Below are 8,722 nucleotides of genomic sequence, written 5' to 3' on the forward strand. Positions count from 1 at the left end.
TTCAGCAAGTCTCTGTCCCCAAAGTCTTTACTGACAAACAAAATTTCCATTAATAAACATTCCAAGGCCGAATTCACTCCTCAATGCTTTCAGAATCCTTTAAGCAAGGGTTCGCTAGAATGGACTGACTGCATCAAAATAAAATCCTTAAGGATATGGTTCATAACGCATATTTAAAACACTAATTAAATTGAAAAGATTTTTGAAATCTTTTAATTAAAAATATTACTTTCCAAGGATTGCCAAAACGAACCCAAACTTCTTAAACTGCATAAAAGGACTCTTCCTAAAGCTTGTTAAAGCCTTAATAAAGAATCTCCTCATTGCCACTTTCATCTCCTTATTTCTAAATGAATACGTGACAGAATTCATGAAAGGCGTGATAAGAACATCAAAGATAGCTAAAAATGTATCTATGGGTAAGGTAGGGAATGGCCACACATAGACTATGTTGCAAGGACCGAAAGAAAAAACCACCACCGTGATGTGAGCTGAGAGAGCCTTGGAGGAACCTCCTGAGGAGTCCTTCCGAACCATGACCAGGATGGAGATACAAGACACAATCAAGATGAAAAAGGTGCCCATGGAGATGAAACCACTGTTGGCAGTGACCAGAAACTCCAGTCTGTATGAATCTGTGGTTTACAACAAAAGCCAGTTGGACTACAGAGTGGACGAATCCAATTATCCAAGCCACAGCCAGAAGAGAAGTGCACATTCTTAGGCTCATGATGGTCAGGTAGTGGAGGGGCTTGCAGAGAGCCACGTATCAGTTGTAGGCCCATGATGAGCAGCACCATCTCTGTTCCTCCCACAGTATGAATGAAGAACCTCTGTGTGATGCACCCTTTCAAGGAGATGGCTTTATGCTCTCTGAACAGGTCATAAATCATTTTTGGAGTGGCGATGCTGGACACACCTGTATCAATGAAGGAGAGATTTGCCAGCAAGAAGTACATTAGGGAGTGTAAGTGATGGTCTGAGATGATTGTGAGCACAGTGAGAAGGTTTCCCAGTATACTTGCTACATGAAATGTCATGAAGAACACACACAAAAAAGGAGAATCTGAAGTTCCAAAGAACTGGGGAGTCCCAGCAATACAAACTCAGACACCACTGAATGATTTCCTCCAATCATCAACTTCATGTGCAAGATTGACCTTGATGTTCCTGTTACCTGCGGAGCACATGAGGCAGGATAAGTTTTCAAGTTGAAAAGGACACACTGGCTGTAGAGTAATGATGCAGATGTCAAAAACTGAAGGTTGCCTTGCCGTTAAGAGTTCACACTGTACTTGAGTCACAGAGAGCTAGTCTCAGAAACATCTCCCATGAACTTGGTCTCTGGTGTCACTTAACCATGAAGCCTGAATTTTAGCTTGGTCTTTAGTGTGTCATCAGGAAGGTATAATGTGAACAAAGGTACTTAAGAATTTAAGAAATCTTTCAGGGAATGTACAGACTTTTACTTCCTAATTCCATATGAAAATAATGCTACAAAAGTAGAAAATTATTTATTTACTCATTTATTTTATGATATGTAGCTGCCTTACAACATTCTGGACTTTTGTTTTTCATGAAATATTTGGGATTTTCTAGGTTTGCAATCATGACATCAACAAAAAGATAACTTTCTAATTTTTGCAGCTTTAAAATTTTACTAATCTCATTATCCCCTTACTAACATGGAAGTCCTATACACTTGAAAGTTCTTTTGATACTTAGCATCATTTTTTCATTATACATTTTCCTCTTCTTGTTTTAAAATAAGAGACCAACTAGTTCACAAAGTAGTATGCCCTATTTCTTTCCTATCTTTCATATCAACCAAATTGAGAACTTCAGAATACTTTTCTTTTCCTCCTTCTTACCTCCTCAGATTAAGTTTTTTTTTATCCCTCTGGAACTACTGTTGTTTTGCACTTTATAATTCCTGAATACATCCTTCCTATTTTGTTTTAACATTTTCAGCATCATTATCTTAGTGTTATGTGCTTTAAGATAGCCACTGCTCCTATTTTAGCCTTGGTTTGAATTTCAGGGATAATCACCTTTTCTTTAAAGTCTACTTCAGAATTGTTAAGCTCCAGAGAGTCTAATCTATCTTGCACTTGAGTCTCCTTACATGTTATTATTATGCTTTATCCAAATTAGTGTCTGCTTCTTGCAGCAGTCCTGTATCGAAGATCAGTCAAAAACTATGTGTACTTAGTATGTTCTTTATGCATATAAAGGATTTGGTAAGAATTTTGGAAGTCATCCATTTCAACTGTTTGATTTCAAGATTCCTTCAGCATGTACAGTTGGATAGTTTTCATTCTTCTCTCTCGAATTTAAAACACAATGGTAGACATGTTAAGTATTTTTGGAATAACTTGAGCTATACAATAGAAAAGTTCCTACACATCTGTGAAATTTATAAATATAATGCTATTGTTGTTTGAAGTAAACTTTAACTCCAAAAATAATATTCTTATTTATTGCTTCATGATTAAATGATTAAACAAAAGCTGTCTTGAGAATATGATTCTTTTTAAGGAATCAAACTTACAATCAAACTCGTTTCAAATATTTTGTCACAATGAAGTCTGATCTTGAAAACAAGTGACATTTCTTCAAGATAACAAAAAAAGTAGAATTTAAAACAAAATTTAATCATTTTGATCTTTTATCCAAATCTAAATTTTGGGTACTATAAAGCATACATAAAGTAGTTTATTCATTTTCTTTCTTATGTTCAATGATCTAGAAAGACAAATGTAATGTATTTGCTAAAAATGAAGAATCACAGTATGAACTGCTGGGTTAAACTTGACTCAACCACCTACTCTTATCAAACCAGTTACTTCAGTTCATTGTATCTCAATATATGTATCCATTACATTGGAAGTAATAATAGTTTGGGTCTTAAAAGTTGCTATGAGGGGCCAGGAAGGTAGCTCAGTGGCAGAATTCTAGCTTGGGTGAGGCCCTGGGTTTGATCCCAGGTACTACAAGAAACAAAGTTGCTATGACTAAAGAGCTTTAAACAGCCTTTGAGCTGGGTGTGGTGGCACATGCCCATAAACTCAGTGACTCTGGAGGCTGAGACAGAAGGATCACAAATTCTAGGCCAGCCTCAGAAATTTAGCAAGATCCTCAGCAACTTAGCAAGACCCTGTCTTTAAATGAGGTAAAGCTGGGGATGTTACTCAGTTAGAGCACCTCTGGATTCAATCTCCAATGCTGAAAATTCAACCCAATCCAATCCAACCCAACCCAACCCCACAAAATGACAATAACAACAGGAGAACAAAACAAAACAGTATTTGATATAGTCAGAACTCAATAGATGTTAGCTATAATGATACATTATATACATGGAATCAGAAGAAAGAGGTTATGCTATTTATATTGTCAATCAGTTTCACTAAACTCTCCTGATATATCTAGTTCCCAAATTCCTCCTTTTAGCATGTTCTGGCTTTTCAACCTTCATAAGAACATTATTGAAGATCTTGTCTTCTTCTCTTCTCCTAAGGGACTTTCTATTTTGTCTTTTTACTCCTGTGGGAAGGGAATATGTATGTGGAAAGGTATATTCTTAATGTCTTAATGCTAATTGAATCTGCATGAGTATTCAGTTTTCCCTCTCATTCTTTCTTAAACCACAGAGTCTTATTTACTACAGTGCACTAAGCATTATCACCTAGGGGCTTGTATCTTAAACATATTCATATAAAGTTTTATATGACTACATCAACACTCAGTCATACCTCTATTGTCCTACACAACTTTCCTTCAGATATATTATTATAAGTGTCTCATCTATTATGCTTCTTTCAAATCTCTCATTTGCTTTCCCAAATGATTACTGAAATCCTACAATTCAGGAGAGTTTACTTTTCCTCATTTAGCATGCATATGACCAGAATATTACTCTTTTACTCTTCCTAAGCAGTACTTTAATTATATAACTAGCACCATCAGAAAGATATTTATTGGTTCTTATTGTTTTGAAATGTGCAATTTTGTAATCTAGAATGTGCTGCTCTAATTTGGCTATATACCGTATTTCTAGAGTTATCTCCCTCTATGTTCCTATTTTTGATAAGTACTTATTCAACTTTAATACTGTCTGCTCCACTGCCCACCCATGACCTCCTTCTTAACTCCTGCAGTCTGACAGCCTCCTCCATGTTTCTGAAACCAGCCTTATGAGGATCAGTAAATACAAATAACATAATCTTCATCCTTCTGATCTCTCTGCATCATTTTTGACTACTCACTATTTCCTACTTCCTGAGGAACACTGTAAATAGAAGGATGTGCACAGATTGTCATCTTTCTCCATGGTAATTTCTACTTTTATAGACTGGAATTAAAGAAGACACCTCTTCAAATAAAAATTCTAACTAGTGTCATTAACACAGGGAAGGGCATAAATCTTCAATGCCTGGAGGTTAGAGTACAGATTAGGTCTAAATATATGCAGAAGTCGGATTGACAAAACCTGTTTTGGCATTCTGTTGCCTATTTCATAAATGGTTTTCTTCACTCCACTTTACACCTTCAGACATAATTTACTTAGGACTATTTTTAGGACCATTTAACTTGCTAAATCCTACTGTTATACACCAGATATTAAAATTTTCTAATATGAAGTAATTCCAAAGGAATCAGCAACTAAATCTCTTGGTTACTGACACAGCCATCTAATTAAAAAAACTATTTCCAGTTCTCTAATCTTATCTTATACAAAACTTAAAAAAAATATTTTTATCATTAGTAGCATTTCATTCTTAGTATTTTTTAACATGTTAGTAGTTCTCTGATCATCTTCAGTATCTACACCTCATTTTCTTAATTAATATTGATTAAAACACTTTAATAAGGTCTTGTTTGATTATAATCAATTTCCTGAACCTGCAGTTTGTATTTCTGTTAATTCTTATATTGGTTTAGAAAAAATTGATTTTATAATGTAGTGGTACCATATCTTCTGCAGATCAAGGGAGTCCATCTCAGAATATCATTAGTCCTGGTGATTAGCCCTGGAAGGTATGAACTCATCTCAATTGAGAATGTTCTTATTCTCCCTCATAACTGCAATAAAGACAATTTTTTTCAACATCTGTCCTACCATAAATGCTGCTTTTTATATTTTGATCTTTTTTAGTAATCATTTCTTTCAGGATAAAAATATTAAAAGTATAACATTATTTTGCTTTGTTCCTGAACATTGATAGACTCCAAAAATCTTTCATAACTTTTATTGCAAAATAGCCAACGAAGAAGTATCCAAATTTCACATACTAGAAAATAAGGGCTCAAGGATTCACCCAAGGGTTAAATTCAAGCCCAATTTTTGCAATTAAAAAAATGGAAGTGAATAAAAAAAGTTTCTGGGGAAATGTAAAAATTCTTAACAGTTGTTATCTACTACTTTAAAATTTTTCTAATATGCATATGTACTTCTACAGTTGCTTCCTTCTATTTTTATGAATTTTCTAATATGCATATGTATTCCCTTTAAAGAAAAATATTCAAGAACAAGTTGACTCCAGTTTCCAGGTGTTTTTCATTATACTACTCTATGTCACTGACAGCCTAAAGTCAAAGATAGTTTTTAAGGTGCCTGAGAAAGTATCTTTTATTATTAGAGTACTTAATGGAATTTCATAGGTGACAAAATGGGTTTTTGTTATCTAAAATAGACATCTCCAACTCCTCTACCTGCCTTTTACAGGCCACCTAGTCCTATTTATCTATTTTCTGCCTTCATAACTTCCTATGGCTGTCCAAAGACCTCATACTGTGTCATTTCCTCACAGATATGGTCTCCAGTAGATTTCTACCTTTCCAGATCCTTTTCAGTTAAAACATTCACAGGCTGAGCCACTTCTACATGAAGTGTTAAGAGGAAATCAATGCAGTTATTTAGGCTTATGCAAGTTCAACTCTCATCATATTTAAATTTAGTTATGTATTTTCCTAACTGTGCAGTTTCCTAACTATTCTGGGTTGCCATGTCTCTCACCTAGCCCCCATTGCCCATCAAATTAACACTCCACTTCTGCAACATTGCCTGTGTTCTATCCTAATTTCCTATGGCGATTTCTTATGAGAACTGAGGCTTACTATTCACTATCAGCTTTGCCTGGTTTGCATAAAAAAGAAGAAAAAAACCAGATGAATCTAAACTATTCACACTCCAATATAAAAAGTTCAATTCAGTTTGCAAAGATAGGCATGAGAACCAGAACTCTATCTCACCTGAGTCAGACCAAAGAACCTAATCTATTCTCCTCAGATGGTAGATCAGTTCTTTCAAAATTTGGATGAGATTAAAAACTTCATTTAAAAAACAAAAAAAACCCTTCATTTATACAAGAGCTATAATTCCTAAAAAAGAAAAATAGGAATTAGTTGAGTGATGCTGAGAACTTAACAATAGAAATTGGGAATTTTAGAATACACAGAAACTGAAAATATAACTTAAGAATTTATCTACCATGAAAAACTCAAAGGAAATGCAAGAGAGGGAACTAAAAATGAATATGGAATAGAAAACATGAGGGATTCCTCCTCCTGAAACAGCTTTTTTTTTTTGGTTTAAATTTTATTCTTCATTCAAGATCCAGCATATTGTCTTTTCAAAAACCAAAAACAAAACAAACAACCAACAACAAACTTCTCCAATACCATTAGCAAAAGGCATAGTACATCATCTTGATATTCTTATCCATGCCTTCTGAGGAAAACGTGAAACAAACCTACCATATAAGAATTAAATTGTGGGTTAAATTAAGAAGGGAGATGATTACTGAGAAATTGTTGAAGGTGGATCCACTCTTCAAAGACAGGTTGACTTAATGCCTAGAAATGGTGAAGCATTTGATTTATACACATTTTACACGGAGAATTCTGGAATTAGAGGAGGATAATTTTACTCTATGACAAATCATAACTTTTTATACACAGAGCCTATGTTTTTTTCTCAAGTAAAAAAAATATTTTAATTAGCATCCTTGATTATTGGTGACCAAATAATAGCACTGAGTCTGGGGAATAGGTAGTCCTCCCTTGACTGGTTTTTCCTTGGAAGTATACCTCAGAGTCCACACTGTTTTTTTCCACTCAGGGAATAAGAAGGACAAAATAACAGAAGGAAAAAAAAGGAACTTAGGCACCAAATGTAGTTGTGTTATGGATGGACAGAAATATTTTTGTTTCAAAATATGTCAACAGAAGTAGTTGGTGAGAAATCCAACACTTTAGAACACTTGAGAAATAGAACTGAAAGGAGAAAGGGTATCAATTCTAGAAATAACTAGAGATTTCATGACAAAAAAAAACACTATTTTCTTTTTTTTTTAAAGAGAGAGTGAGAGAGGGGAAGAGAGAGAGAGAGAGAATTTTAATACTTATTTTTTAGTCATCAGCGGACACAACATCTTTGTTTTGTACGTGGTGCTGAGGATCGAACCCGGGCCGCACGCATGCCAGGCGAGCGCGCCACCCCTTGAGCCACATCCCCAGCCCCAAAAACACTATTTTCAATGAGGATTTGGGAAATGAGAAACCAGAGAACATACCACTATCTTCCACATTGACAATTTTGGTTTTGAAGATGTTTTGTAGTCTACAAGACTCCAAACTCAGAATCTCAGACCAAAGAAGTTTTCCGTCAGAGAATTTCAGGATTGTTTGCCTCATGTTAGCAATTTATTATGCTAATTACCAGAGTAGAAGAGAAATTGCCAGGTCATACAATTTTCCGATAAATGTTACTTTTCCAGAACACCTTCATTGACCATATTTAATAAAGAGTCTTAACCTTTTATTTCACAGTCCTGTGGTCTTTCCTCTGATTCTGTTATTGCCATCCTTCCTCATGTTAACACTTAGAAAGAGCTGCCATTGATCAACTGGAAGACCTTCCCACACTCACTCATAACCTGGCCAGTAAAGGCAAGAAGGCAGTGGCTCACTGTGCAGAACACATAGTCAATACTTAACAGTCATTTAAAAAATATGGGGCTCTGTTAAAATGGCTATCGTCACAAAGACAAAAAAGGAACAAATGCAGATGAGGATGTGGAGAAAAGGGAACCCTTACTCAGTGTTGGTTGGAATGTAAGATTAGTACAATCTCTGTACAGAACTGAAAACTACTAAAAAAGATCTACCATATGATCCAGCTATCCCCTTCTGGGTAAAAATCTAAAGGAAATGAAATCAGCATATTAAAGAGATACCTGAACACTCATGTTTATTGCCACACTATTTACTAAAGCTAAGGTGTGGAATCAGTCTAGATGTTCATCAGCAGATGAATAAGTGAAGAAAATTTGATTTATATACACAATGGAGTACTAGTCAACCATAAAGAAGAGTGAAATTCTGTCATTTGCAAGAAAATGGATTGAACTAGAGGATGTTAAGTGAAATAAGTCTGACACAGAAAGACAAACACTGCATACTTACTTCATATGTAGGTTCTAAAAAATTTGATTTGAATGTAGAATAGAGGTTTCTAGAGACTAGAAAGGGTGAAGTGGAGTGACAGAGTTGGATAAGTAATAACCCAACATAGTTAGATAGCAGTAATAAGCTCTAGTGTTCTACAGCTCAATTGGGGTAACTATATTTCACAATAATCTATTATATATTTTATGAATAACCAGAAGAGAGGAGTTTGAAGTCTCCAAATGCAAAGTGATGATAAGGAGATAAAAAT

General features: G+C 34.9%; 1 pseudogene; it reads right to left on the minus strand.

The window, feature by feature from the left end:
• Window positions 1–225: 225 nt before the first annotated feature.
• LOC143404162 (olfactory receptor 4F3/4F16/4F29-like) lies at window positions 226–1,138 on the minus strand (annotated as a pseudogene).
• Window positions 1,139–8,722: the final 7,584 nt, after the last annotated feature.

The sequence above is a fragment of the Callospermophilus lateralis genome, chromosome 7 (assembly GCF_048772815.1).
Source record: "Callospermophilus lateralis isolate mCalLat2 chromosome 7, mCalLat2.hap1, whole genome shotgun sequence".
In the NCBI taxonomy this organism is placed as follows: Eukaryota; Metazoa; Chordata; class Mammalia; order Rodentia; family Sciuridae; genus Callospermophilus; species Callospermophilus lateralis.